General features: G+C 43.8%; 1 pseudogene; it reads right to left on the bottom strand.

The window, feature by feature from the left end:
• The window catches only part of LOC129824510 (DNA ligase 1-like), a 34,660-nt pseudogene that overhangs the window by 6,593 nt on the left and 13,457 nt on the right, over positions 1 to 14,610 (bottom strand).

Genomic DNA, 14,610 nt, shown 5'->3' with positions numbered 1-14,610 from the left:
ACACCAACAAAGGGATCTCCATTTCACTCACTGCATGAATGATAAACCGTAAGACAAAGGATAACGGCTCACACATGCTTAGAACAAGTTGTAAAGCATACCTGCAAGTTTGAGGTAGTGTTACTGAGATATATATGCATTACACGTGACTCTCAAAGATGTCTTCAATGTCTTGGCGTTCTTTATACTGTATTGGGCGGTTTCCTGAACACAGATAAAATTTAGAACTGGATTAAAAAGCATAAAAGTGGTTTTTAGTCCAGGACTAGGCTTAATCTGTGTCCAGGAAACCAACACTACCAATTGATCAAATGAAGCTTAGGACAGGATAAAATCAACACCCAATATGTTTGATATTATAAAATCAGCAAAGCCTTTATTCACATTTGTCATTCCTGTGATTTATGTGTGTCTTTGAAAACTGTGGAACACATCCTTTATGTATGCTGTTGAGTATACGTTTACAGAAATAGGCCTTAAGCTCAACACCAACACACACAAAATGTTGATTATCATGACATTGGCACAGTCTAAACCAGCACCTGGATCTAAACACTGCTGTGCAGAACAAAGAAATCAGTGAGGGGGGGAGGAGATGAATGAGCCAATTGGAAGCTGAGGATAAGGTGGCCATGATGGTACGAGGGCCAATTTATATCAAATTACAGGAGGATAAACAGAATACCAAAATTGGTAGAATAAAATGTACTGTGTGTATATATGTGGGAGAAGCTGAAACACAGAGCATAGATCTAGAATGATGTATTTATATGAAAGAAATCTGGCACCCTATTCCCTATTTAATGCACTACTTTTGCCTGGGAATAGGGTGCAATATGGATGCACCCTCTGTCTCTGAAGGTAGGTTCCTTCTATAGAATAGGGTGTCTACCAACTCTGCCCAGAGTGGGTGAAAAAGCGCTTTGGTGATGAGATTTCACTTCCTTGTGTTATAAAATACATTTTACCAAGACAAATATGATTATAAATGTTCTGAATCATTAGTGGGGTCTTTCTCTAACGTTTAATTCACAGTATATCCAAAAAGGCAGAATTTGTAACCTAATACATCTGATAATAATCACAAAGCTCTGTTGAAAGATGCATGCCGCAACTTGAGGATTTTACATTTTGTGGTTCTCAACTTCAAAGTTGTTTCCGCGGGTCGCAAAAAGATAAATTAGCATGGCACGAGCTGAATTTAAATGTAAAAGGCTTTGGAAAAAAAACTTGCGGTATACTCAGTGCTCTGTTGACAGTTCACAGACACTTGTTTTTGTGAGAAATCTTCAAAAAGAACAGGAATTTCACATGAATATGAAAAGGGTACACCAAAATATGAAAGTACTACATGTCAAGTCTCAAAATCGATATACATCTTACCTCCACATTGTTTTAAGTCCTGCGGATTCGAGAAGAAAGATGGCGAGTTCAACGGGAAAATGAGCCTGTCAAGGAGCCTTTATTCCCTCACAGCATCCAGCCTAGCTGATGCGATGCTGTGCAATTGTCCTTATTTTTAGAAAAAAATATTTGGCCTCCATTGATTTAGTCCCCCTAATTTTGGCCATCCTACAAGGGTAAAAACTCCAATAACTTTTGAATTGATTATGATAGGGGCATGTGGTTTGGACCATTGAGTTGACCCATTTGTCAAAATAAGCATTTTTGATTGGACACCCTGCATAGAAATACATTTGGGACGCAACCAGAGAAATTCGTAACTACGAGATATACACTGTCACAGCAGTGTCTTCAACTACCTGTCTTCCTGAAGTTGCGTCATCTGGCATTTTATCATCTCGGATCGTCAGGAAGCGTGTGGAACCGAAGAGAGACGCCCTTCTCTGGGTCACACTGGGAGAGAGGAGAAAATACATGAATCGCCAGTAACAGCATTTGGCTAGTTCCAAATAGATGGTTTGTGGATTGTCAACACTTCAAACAACTATCCACTAACCCTAGCCCTTACCCTAACCTGAGCAAGCTGTTGAACTCTTCTCTGGGTCACACTGGGAGAAGGCCAGAGAGGGCCAAAGAAAAGCTATGAATCATCTTTTCACCTAAACTTGTCTGACTTTTGCTGCCGCTAAAGACATTAAAACGGAAGACTATTGTGGGTTTTCCTTTCACAGTTAATATGCCTTTGAAACCCTGCACCAAAAGACTGGAGGTTGAAGAACTATTGATTTGAGGATGGCAACTCTTTATTTAACCTAACATAGTACCATGATGTCACAGCTTTGTTGAGTACTAATGCAAAGCACAGATTAGGACCCATATCCACAAAGAGCTTTGGAGTAGAAGTGGTGAATAAGTCCTGAGATTTTGCCTAAATATTTGACTTAGGCCTATACGAGTGTGTTTTTAAGCTATGGGTAACATGGTCGCTTCATGGTAGGTCTGTTAAATAATATCGTTTTTAAGGTGAAGCAAAAAGTGGCATGATCCTCATGAGAAATTTGACACTGAAAATGTGAAAATGTTCCGGAGAAATTTCGCAACATCCTGAGACCTAAACATTTTAGATTTGCAGAGGGGATTATTGAGTTAAAGATTCTGTTGTGGTTGCTTTACTGGTCGGCCCTCAAAGATGAAATTGCATTGAATCAAATTATTAACTTCCAAATGACTTTAAACTGGCTTGAAATCCAAATATTATTAGTACTGATGAGCCAGTGTACAAGGACGAGTTCTACTAACCAATCCCATGCCAGCCTTGTAGATCGGCGACAGCGATAGGTCGGCACACTTCACTTCCCACACTTGCACGGCATCAAGCCACACATCGGGCTCTGTTGATCGGTCCACCCGATGATAGGGGTGGGGCTTGTGGAAAAGACAATGCCTTCATAGTTAATTGGGTCTAAAGACTTTTGGCAGATTCGCTTCAAGAAACTCCGCGCTTCGCATCAAACGAGCATAGAACACGAACGTCTCTGTACTGTACCTTTAAGAATTTGTAATGCTGCTCCAAATCTTCATCCTTGAAACCTGTCCCAATCTGAAAAGACAAAATAACCGGAAAAATATATTCCCCTGTTGTAAGTCAGATGAGACATTTAGCAGAGCAGAATAACAAAGAATTGTGAAAGAATTCCCTGTGCAAAAAGCCTTTATCCTATTTGGACTGAGGCGCTGTGTCACCTTTCAGAGACAAACCAACCGAGACAGAGAAAGACAAAAAGTCACCTCCTAGGCAAGGAGGTACACACACAGACATACGCAGACACACAAAGACACCCCTGACAGACCTTGCAGACTGAGGGGAACTCTTCATTGTCCTCATCGTAGCGGGCGAGCAGGAATCCTTCGTAGGTCCCTGTTCTCTTGCCCTTCCCCAGATACGCTCCAATCACACACAGATCCACTGTCCCCCATCCAGATAGTCCTTCAGCTAGACAGAGAGACAGGGATGAATGGTAGGTTTTCATGTGAGTAGTTATTATGATAGAGAGTAAGTGTAAGTGTGTGTGTGTGTGTGTGTGTGTGTGTGTGTGTGTGTGTGTGTGTGTGTGTGTGTGTGTGTGTGTGTGTGTGTGTGTGTGTGTGTGTGTGTGTGTGTGTATACCAATGGTTCCCAACTCCATGTGGGGTCGCCTGATATGAAAATGGGGTCACGGGAGAATTTCCAAACCCCCCCCACCCCAACAAAATACAAAAAATACATAATATCATCTTTGTATCTCGAAATCATTGTAATGTGGTTCATCTTAAAAATCAAAATGAAAATGATTAAAATCAAAAAAATCTAATTCAACCAGGGCGCCCTTGATCCTGGGAAAAGGCCACACTTGACCGTTGCACTTGAATCATTCCCACAGTGAATGACTAGGCCCGCTACGCCATGAAACCACACACTATGGCAGAGACTTCAAAATTACCGGCCGCAATAGACACGGTGAAAACAATGTGTGGGGAGGCGGAGTCACAGAAACTCACATCAATACCGTCGCCAGACAACACTGTTAAACAAATCGTTCACGCCATTGCTCGCAATGAAGAAGAAACTGACTGAATAACCCAAACTCCAAACGGACGTTAGTTGTGAGAGCCGAGATGCCTACGAATTGCCTTGTTTACAATACATGTCGGGGGATGCTATTCACGAGGACACAATGTTCGGTCTCACCATTCCCGAGCATGAAACGGCACAGGGGATGTTCAGCGTGCCGCGTGGCTAACAGATTCCATATGGGATCAAATGGCTGATTTCTGCACAGATGTGGCTCCATCGATCGCGGGACGGAGGTCAGGTCTCTGCTCTCTAGTTATGAATGCGTCTGCCTCTGCCATATGGACGCGTTGTATGATAACCTGAGAGCAACTGGCGGCAAAAGAGCTGAGCACAGAACTCGGAGATATACTGCAGCAAGTAACTTCGATTGGGAACTACATCAAACCACACGCCGGTTCGCATTAAAACCAGAGATGAGGTGCGCACTGTAGACCACGCCCGCTGACTTTGAGAAGCGCTAACGCGACACGCATCAAGCACACCCATCAAGCACACCCATCAAGCACACCCATCAAGCACACCCATCAAGCACACCCATCAAGCACACCCATCTCATTAGTTGTGGTGAGATAAGATTTAAAAAATCTGACTCATTTGCAAATGACTCGTAGCCCCACATCAGAAGTATGTGATGGGAAGTTGAGAAGACAAATCGAAAAATACTGTTAGAATGTTTTCCAATTGACTACCATAGCCCCAAATAAAAGTTAACGTTGGCTTTTAATCACATACATTTTTTCCCCCACGTGGTTGGGATCCAAGAATTTTCAGATATCAAAATGGGGTCGTGGGTCCAAAAAGTTCAGGAACCCCTGGTGCGTACGTGTGCGTGCATGTGTATATGCATGTGTGGTTTGTGTACGTGTGCGTGCATGTGTGCACCTTGAGTCAGTTGTGAGAGCGCTTGGCCGATTTCATAAGTGGCATCTTTCTCCAGAGTCTTCTACCATTAGTCCCCCGCAGGAGTCTGAGGATTCAACCAAAAATCACACCACAGGAGGACATACAACTAAGAATGCATCCCGAATGGCAACCCCCTTCCCTATATAGCGCAATATTTATGACCAGGGCCTATAGGGAATAGGGTGTCATTTGGGACACACATTCATTATTAAACAACTTCAGGAGAGAAAGGAGATCACAGAAGACAGGATTGACCTCCCACAAACACACGGTTGGCTCCTGTCTCTCTCCCTCCCTCCCTCCCACACACACACAGACAGTCAAACGCACACACACAGCAAATAGACCGGTCCAACACTGACACACACACCTCAAACAGACTGCTCCAGGAACTCAGCGATGGTGTCTGTGTTGTCTGAGTCAATAGGGCGGGCGAACACAAACTCTCCCTCCTTCTCCTCGAAGCTCTCCTTGCAGAAGGGCCCTGCGATGGGACAGGGGCAACTTTACCAGAGACTGAGACACACACACACACCACTGAAATTGCAAACATTACAATCAATGTCTAATGATTCAATGTCTAATATATTACGCTAGCATCCTGTCCAGGGGGTGTACCTCAGTGTTAATTTTGTCAATGAAAAGTGGCGAAAATATTAGTCAACCAACCTATGTGTTTGTCACAGCCGTGTATATCCCCCCTCAAGCCAATACCATGACGGCCCTCATGGAACTTCACTGGACTTCATGAAAAGTGGAAACCATATATCCGGAGGCTGCATTTATTATAGCTGGGGATTTTAACAAAGCAAATTTGAAAACAAGGCTACCTAAATTCTATCAACATATTGACTGTAGCACCTGCCCTTGGAAAAACATTGGATCACTACTTCTCTAACTTTGGCCCTCCCCCGCCCTCCTTTTGGCAAATCTGACCATGACTCCATTTTGCTCCTCTCTTCCTATAGGCAGACACTCAAACAGGAAGTACCCGTGCTAAGGACTATTCAGCGTTGGTCTGACCAATCGGAATCCATGCTTCAAGATTGTTTTGATCACGCAGACTGGGATACGTTCCGGGTAGCCTCAGAGAATAATATCGACATATACGCTGATTCGATGAGTGACTTTATAAGGAAGTGTATAAGAGATGTTGTACTCACTGTGACTATGAAAACCTACCCCTAACCAGAAACCGTGGATAGATGGCAGCATTCGCACAAAACTGAACGCGAGAACCACCGCATTTAACCACGGAAAGGTGACTGGGAATATGGCCGAATACAAACAGTGTAGTTATTCCATAGGGAAGGGAATCAAACAAGCAAAATGTCAGAATAGAGACAAAGTGGAGTCGCAATTCAACAGTTCAGACACGAGACGTATGTGGCAGGGTCTACAGACAATCACAGACTACAAAAAGAAACAAAAAACAGCCACGTCACGGACACCAACGTCTTGCTTCCAGACAAACTAAACACCTTCTTTGCCCACTTTGAGGATAATACAGTGCCACCAACGCAGCCCACTACCAGGGACTGTGGGCTCTCCTTCTCCGTGGCCGACGTGAGTAAGACATTTAAACGTGTTAACCATCGCAAGGCTGCCGGCCCAGACAGCATCCCTAGCCGCGTACTCAGAGCATGCGCAGACCAGCTGGCTGGTGTGCTTACGGACATATTCAATCTCTCCCTAGCACAGTCTGCTGTCCCCACATGCTTCAAGATGGCCACCATTGTTCTGTATCCAAGAACGCAAAAGTAACTGAACTAAATGACTATCGCCCCGTAGAACTCACTTCTGTCATCATGAAGTGCTTTGAGAGACTAGTCAAGGATCATATCACCTCTACCTCACAGGTCACCCTAGACCCACTTCAATTTGCTTAATGCCCCAATAGGTCCACAGACGATGCAATCGCCATCACACTGCCCTATTCCATCTGGACAACAGGAATACCGATGTAAGAATGCTGTTCATTGACTATAGCTCAGCATTCAACACCATAGTACCTTCCAAGCTCATCATTAAGCTTGAGGCCCTGGGTCTCAACCCCGCCCTGTGCAATTGGGTCCTGGACTTCATGATGGGCCATCCCCAGGTGGTGAAGGTAGGAAACATCTCCACCCCACTGATCCTCAACATTGGGGCCCCACAAGGGTGCGTGCTCAGCCCCCTCCTGTACTCCCTGTTCACCCATGACTGCATGTCCATGCACGCCTCCAACTCAATCATCAAGTTTGCAGACGACACAACAGTGATTACCAACAACGACCAGACAGCCTACAAGAAGGAGGTGAGGTCACTCCGAGTTTGGTGTCAGTAAAACAACCTCTCACTCAATGTCAACAAAAGGAGATGATCGTGGACTTCAGGAAACAGAGGGAGCACCCCTGTATCCACATCAACGCGACAGCAGTGGAGAAGTTGGAAAGTTAAGTTCCTCTGCGTACACATCATGGACAAACTGAAATGGTCCACCCACACAGACAGTGTGGTGAAGGCACAACAGTGCCTCTTCAACCTCAGGAGGCTGAAGAAATTTGGCTTGTCACCTAAAACCCACAAACTTTTACAGATGCACAATTGAGAGCATCCTGTCGGGCTGTATCACCGCCTGGTACGGCAACTGCACCACCCACAACCGCAAGGCTCTGCAGAGGGTGGTGCGGTCTGCATCACCAGGGGCAAACTACCTGCCCTCCAGGACACCTACAGCACCCGATGTCACAGGAAGGCCAAAAAGATCATCAAAGACAACAACTACCCGAGCCACTGCCTGTTCACCCCGCCACCATCCAGAAAGTGAGGTCAGTACAGGTGCATCAAAGCTGTGACTGAGAGACTGAAAAACAGCTTGTATCTCGAGACATCACTAACTCAGAGAGGCTGCTGCCTACGTACAGACTTGAAATCATTGGACACTTTAATAAACGGATCACTAGTCACTTTAATAATGCCACTTTAATAATGTTTACATATCTTGCATTACTCATCTCATATCTGTATACTGTATTTTATACCATCTATTGCATCTTGCCTATGCCGCTCTGTCATTGCTCATCCATATATTTATATATTCTTATTCCTTTACTTAGATGTATGTGTATTAGGTAGTTGTTGTGGAATTGTTAAATTACTTGTTCGATATTGCTGCACTTTCTGAACTAGAAGCACAAGCATTTCGCTACACTCGCAATTACATCTGCTAAGCCTGTGCATGTAAACAATACAATATGATTTGAGTCAGTGGCAATTGACAAGAAGACTGTATAAATCCAGGGGAAAAAATAACTCAATGAAAAGGATTTCTCATTTTGGTTTACAAAAACAAGACTAGATTAAATTATCTGTGTGACTAAAATCTGACTAGTAAATGGACTGGACAAGAGTTTTTGGAGAGATTGAGAGCTTTTTAGTGTCATTTGTTTGGTCCAATCAAAAGCATGCATGACATTAGTAGAATTGTAAGGCTTAACTTTGATCACAATACATCTACAATATGTCAAGAGGCAGGGCTCTAGACTGCGGCCATTTAGTCACTTTTTGCGACCCTTTGACTTGGCTGTGTGAGTTACATTTTTTATTGGTCGCATCAGTGGAAGCTGAAAATTCATTACATGGTCACCTCATGGTCTCCTCTTAAGAATGTCCTATTTTTGGGCTGCTAAAACCATGATTTGGTCAAACAGTAAAGTGCATTATCCTCATGATTCCAGTAATGAAATTGTCTGCCCAGCCTCTGGGCATGTTTCGATGGGGCCTGCTGCTGTGATGAGTGAGCCACTTGATGTGCGCTACGGGAGAGAAGAAAGCTTCCAATGTTATAACATTTACAAATCCAATTTGGGAAATACACATCTTTGGAAGCAACTACTGTTGTTCTCAGCTTTCTGTGGGTCTAATTTCTATTTGTCATCTCTTAATATTGAGCTCAAAAGCAGCTATTTTCCAACCAAGACGTTTGATTATTCTTTAATAAGATGCGAAGCGCGCAATTGCGAACACATAGGGTCGCAAGCTACAACATTTAGGACATTACATTTACTGTCCAGAGCGACTTACAGTAGTGAGTGCACACATTCTCATACTGATCCCCCGTGGGAATCGAACCCACAGCCCTGGTGTTGCAAGTGCCATGCTCTACCAAGTGAGCCACACGGGACACTAGCAGTGGGTATTATACTTAGGGTTAGCAATCTAGCTAATGTGTTTTGAGTTGACTTCCTGTGGTGAATTAACCCCAAAATAAATGAGCCTATGATATTAGTGCACATAACGATTAAGGCAAATCACTCTCTATTGAGCAACAAAATTCAGAAAAATTCTGGAGCCCTATTTTAATAGTAAAATAAAAACAATACTCTATTGTCAAACCCACAATCAATGAGTCACTGGATTAGGTAGCACATCAACATACGTTGAATAATGCATTCCTGCTTGGACATGTTAGATGAAACAACTTATTTCTCGAAAAGACTACTACCATCTCAGTCGTCTATTACAGTCTAAAGCACTGTGATATGACTTCATAAGGCAATTACACGTTTTTCTATTGCGTGACGCTGTGGGAAAAAAATTGGTGCGAATCATGGGCTGGTGCCACCAACTGAAAAAGTTATGGGAAATGTTAGTCTGGAGCCCTGACAAGGGATGTGATTTAAAAAAAATCTGCTGCAGATTAATGCTTCTCCTGGCAATTTGGCTGTTGGGAAGAGAATCACGCGATAGGATGTTATGCAGAAAAATGTAGGACAAGACCACGCATGATTGTGCACATGGAAGTCAGTTAATAAGGCCATTTTTTTGTCATTTAATGTGCTTGACTAAGACTTAATGATATTTCAGTCAAAATTAATAAGACAAGGCTAAAACTTGAACAACAAGCTGCCTCATGCTACAGAAAAAGGATAGGCCGTTCTGACTGGAACCAGGCTTACTTAATAAATGTCTAACAGACTCCAGAACTCCCATCAAATCAAAGTTTATTTGTCACGCGCGCCGAACACAACAGGCGTGTAGACCTTACAGTGAAATGCTTACTTAATCATCATCCCGACTCACCTCTCCGTTGAGATACAGCAGGTCAGAGGCGTACACACACACTTAGATCTTGATATCAGCTGCATCCACGTCCCGTAAAAAAAGTAAAACAAGTAATTTAACAGCAACCTAACTAAACAGGACCATACACATACCTACCTACACACTAAAAAAGAGCATTCAAAACCTAAATCTTTTGGCCCCTTCACTCAGCATATTGTTGCAGTCAGGGGGCTTGTGTACCTCAACGGCCACCTCAAGAGGTAACTCCCGGCAGGTTTAACCTAACAGCTTGAGGACGAGGGATCAAACAAAGAAGTCCACCTGATGAGGATAGAGAGCATAGAAAGTGTAACAGTATAACTTTAAACCGTCCCCTCGCCCCGACACGGGCGCGAACCAGGGACCCTCTGCACACATCAACAACTGACACCCACGAAGCGTCATTACCATCGCTCCACAAAAGCCGCGGCCCTTGCAGAGCAAGGTGCAACACTACTTCTAGGTTTCAGAGCAAGTGACGTAACTGATTGAAACGCTAGTAGCGCGTACCCGCTAACTAGCTAGCCATTTCACATCCGTTACAAGAGCATGGTAGGGAAATGATCCACCAGCGCTGCAACTTGTGAACACAGCTGCCTGGGCTCATCACCCATCCAGCTGTTACAAACATAATTACAGAAACCAAAACCATGGATACTGAGAATGTCCCCCCCCCTTATTTCTCTTTCCTCTCGCCTTTCTCTTCCATGTGGTGAGCACCTGGAATGGCTGGATCGGTTTTATTTTCTCTGTTCCAAGCCACAGCCTCAGAGTCAAGCACACAGGACACCACAGACTCCTTTACCTGAGGGAGGGAAGGAGGGAGGGAAATAGAGGTATTATTCATGAAGTGGGCTTATGACCATGAAGGGGCTAAGATGCTGGCTGAGGGTGTATCCCAAAATGCATCCTATTCCCTATATAGTGCACTACTTTTGACCAGACCCTTATAATCGGGAATAGGGTGCCATTTGGGATGCACACGGAGTGTGCTAGTGTGGAGAGGGTTACTATTACCGTGGGAATACGAGAGATGATGTCAGGATATTTGGTCGTATTGTCTTCCTGGTTGCGACTGAAAATACGCACTTCCCCATTCTCCAGAATATGGATCTGCACAAATACAATAATCAATAGTTATCATTCAACCAATAACAGCGAGTGAGTTTCCTATCGTATCTGGAGAGTAGAGAGACAGGCAGTGTCCAAGGCTTTTTCTCAATTTATTCTTCCTCGCATCCTCTCTCCTCGCCCCCTTCTCAAAACCCACTGGAGAAGAAGGCCAGAGGGGAGGGGCCTTGGCTCTTCTACTCCAATATGGTTGAGAAGAATTTGAGGAGATAGAATGCTAGGAATCACAGAAAGACGAATTGACAGAGCCCAACTGTACGACCGAAGCTCCAGATGCCAGCATCTTAGAGTTCCATCTGCTGGCCATTTCAGGAGTCACACTGCAGTTTAAAGGCACAACGAATAGGAAGTGTCACTCTGCTCTCTGGGTGAATCTCAAGTGAATTTACATTGTATTTTTCTGACTCCTGGCCTCGCTCTTCTCGGCCTCCTCCTCAAAACGCATCGGAGAAGAAGGTTCTAGTGGAGGAAGAGAGATCTTCTGCTCCAATGTGCTTCGAGAAGGTGAGGATAGAGGTTAGGAGAAACTGAGGAAGGATAAATAGAGAATGAGAAGTTACACGACTCTCTCCAATGCTTCCACTGGGAGGGGCTAACACAGCCCAACAGCCTGAGACAACAGCATCATGTCTGTTTTCTAACAGGGGCACACAGTTGACACACACACACACACACACACATACTGTAAGTGGGCACGTGAGAAAACAGACACCTGTGCTCGTTCTCCATCATACTTGTACTCGCAGGTGAAGGCGGCTTCGTCGAATCTCTTCATCACCTCTCCTACACCTTTGGTGGGGTGAGCCGGCATGGGCCTCAGTGGCACACCTGAGGTGGGGGAGTGGAGGGTGTCATAAATCAGCACACACACACACACACACACACACAGTACTGTACCTGGAGTGAGTTTGCAGTGGTTGGGCAGTTCATCTATGCCCTCCATCAGTACTGGGATGATGACATCACAGTTGGGCATCTCACTGGAGTGGACAAGCAAGAAAACATCACCAGTAAGAGTCAGTCAATAGAGTGAATCAGTATGTCCCAAATGGTACACTATAGGGCCCTGGCCTAAAGTAGTGCACTATTGTGCACTGGTTCTCAACCGGGGGCACTAGTACTCCAGGCAGAGCAAAATGCACTTGGTTTGTACAGTAACCAAAAAAAAGAGAACCACTGATATACATAGGCAAAGGGGTGTTCATTTGGGACACAAATCAGGGTGTAGGTAAGGTGGTACTTAGGGAAATGTGCTGTGAGTGAGTATATACAGTGGGGTTAGAGGTGTACAGTACCAGTAGGTGTGTTTAAGGACAGGGCTCTTCTCCTCTATCCAGGCTTTCTGTTCTCCTGCACTCATTCCTTTCCCTGCATCGTTCACCGCTGGAGGGAAGTCTAGAATTACACATGAACCATTGTCTCAGTCACAATAAAAGGAAGACATTGTTTTCATATGTATAGGTTATATTGTAATAATGTTGGGGAAACGTTGCGGGGTAATGTTGTGGTCGTATTGTGAAAATGTGACGAAAACACTGTGATAATGTTGTGAAATCATGATCATTTTGTGAAGTAACATTGTGAAAAGGTGATACAGTTGAAGGAAATGTCGTGTAAACATTGTGATAATGTTGTGGTGGTGGTCACGCTGTGTGAACGTTGAAAAAAACGTTAGCTGGCTCACATTGTCCTGGAGGAGTCAGGCCACGCAGCCTGACTCGGGGCAGCCAGTACACTCTGCTCAGCCAAGCCTATCCTCAGCTTCCCTGCCAGAGACCTGTCAACCAACCAACCAACCGATACAGACATGACAATCTGAAATCAGACTGTTTTTAACATACACTGATGTTGTGCTGCATTGACAGTGGTATTTTTTTTTAAATTTAAGTTAGGTACCATTTTAATCTGTTACTGTGACGACCAGCTGTTTGGGAATGGACAGACAGGTGTAATACAAGGTTCGGATTGACTTAGTGAAAGAAGAAAACATGCTCCACTCTAAATCCTCATCTAAACCAAGAAAAAAAAGGTGCTTGCAACCAAAAATGTACGACATGAACATTTTAACAAAAGGCCAGTGCTCAAAGAGTGCAGAGCGACAGGTGTTAAGTACATCCCAAAAACGCACCTTATTCCCTTTGTAGTATACTGCTTCTGGCCAATAGGGCTCTGGTCAAAGGTAGTGAGCCATTTGGGAGATGCTCAGGTTGACCAGTAGTAAAGTGAAGGCAGATTATCTGACAATGTATCTGGCCTCAGAGAAGCGGCAGGCTGCATATAGAGACCTTTGATGATGTCAATCTTCTTATTCGTGGCCTGCAGAGAGAGCGAGAGAGAGGACCAAGAGATTCGGAGGGAGCGTGGGAAAGGAGAGGATACGAAAGGAAAGAGGATACAGAGAAACGGAGTAAAGAACTACCACAGGATGTCCCAAATGTCACCCGCCTTCAGAAAGTATTCATACCTCTTGACTTATTCCACATTTTGTTGTGTTACAGCCTAAATTCAAAATGGATTAAATATATTTGTTTTGCTAACCCAGTTACACACAATACCCGAAAAATAAAAATGTAAAACATGTTTTTTGAAATTTTGTAAATGTGTTGAAAATGAAATAGAGAAATCTCTCATTTACATAAGTCTTCACACTTGAGTCAATACTTTGCAAAAGCACGTTTTGCGGCGACTACAGCTTTGAGTCATCTTGGGTAAGCCTGTATCAGTTTTGCACATCTGGATTTGTGGATTTTCTCCCATTCTTCCTTGCAGATTTTCTTAAGCTCTGTGTCATGGAGCGCATGATTTATAGACAATGAAACAAATTGGTAAGAGAAAGACTATTGTATCTCTTCAAGGTATAACCAAGAAGCCTGAAAACAAGAGTTGGTTAGAGTTGCGCATTCCGTTTGCCAACAATACTTTGACAAAAGGTGCCAAAGTCAAGTGTTAGTTGCGCATGCCAGTTACTAAAATAATGTAACTTGTTACCAATGTTCTACCGTGTATAAAGCTGCCCATTTAAAACGTACATGCTCTAGCGAAGTAAATATATTATTCGAATAACGATCTAAGTGTTGGTAGCGAATAATCATCAAATATAACCTACCTGATGTTTGTTTGAAGCTCTGTGCCGGTGTGCATTACGCATGACACAAATGATTCTGCGTCTTCGAAGAACATTTCATTGGTTGATGGGACTAACCAAAGTGATGAATTATCCCGAGGGTGAATTACGTCATGAATGTGAATTGTGTGACTTAAAGAAGTTATGGCACAAGTTATTGAAGTGTGTGTTTATGCAAAAGTGTTGTTTATGATGTTATATGTCCCTTGCAAATTGCTGTATGCATCTATAGTAGAAATGTGTTCTGGGGATATCCTGATAGAACATTCCTAGCGGAAGGGAGTTATTGGAAAGTGGACTTAGGTGCTCAGTTGACCTTTGCCTGGGGGAGAGCAGGCCGGGCAGGTAA

This window comes from Salvelinus fontinalis, chromosome 26 (genome assembly GCF_029448725.1).
Source record: "Salvelinus fontinalis isolate EN_2023a chromosome 26, ASM2944872v1, whole genome shotgun sequence".
In the NCBI taxonomy this organism is placed as follows: Eukaryota; Metazoa; Chordata; class Actinopteri; order Salmoniformes; family Salmonidae; genus Salvelinus; species Salvelinus fontinalis.
The sequence above is the reverse complement of the archived record's forward strand: the minus strand, read 5'-3'. Positions and strand labels throughout refer to the sequence as shown.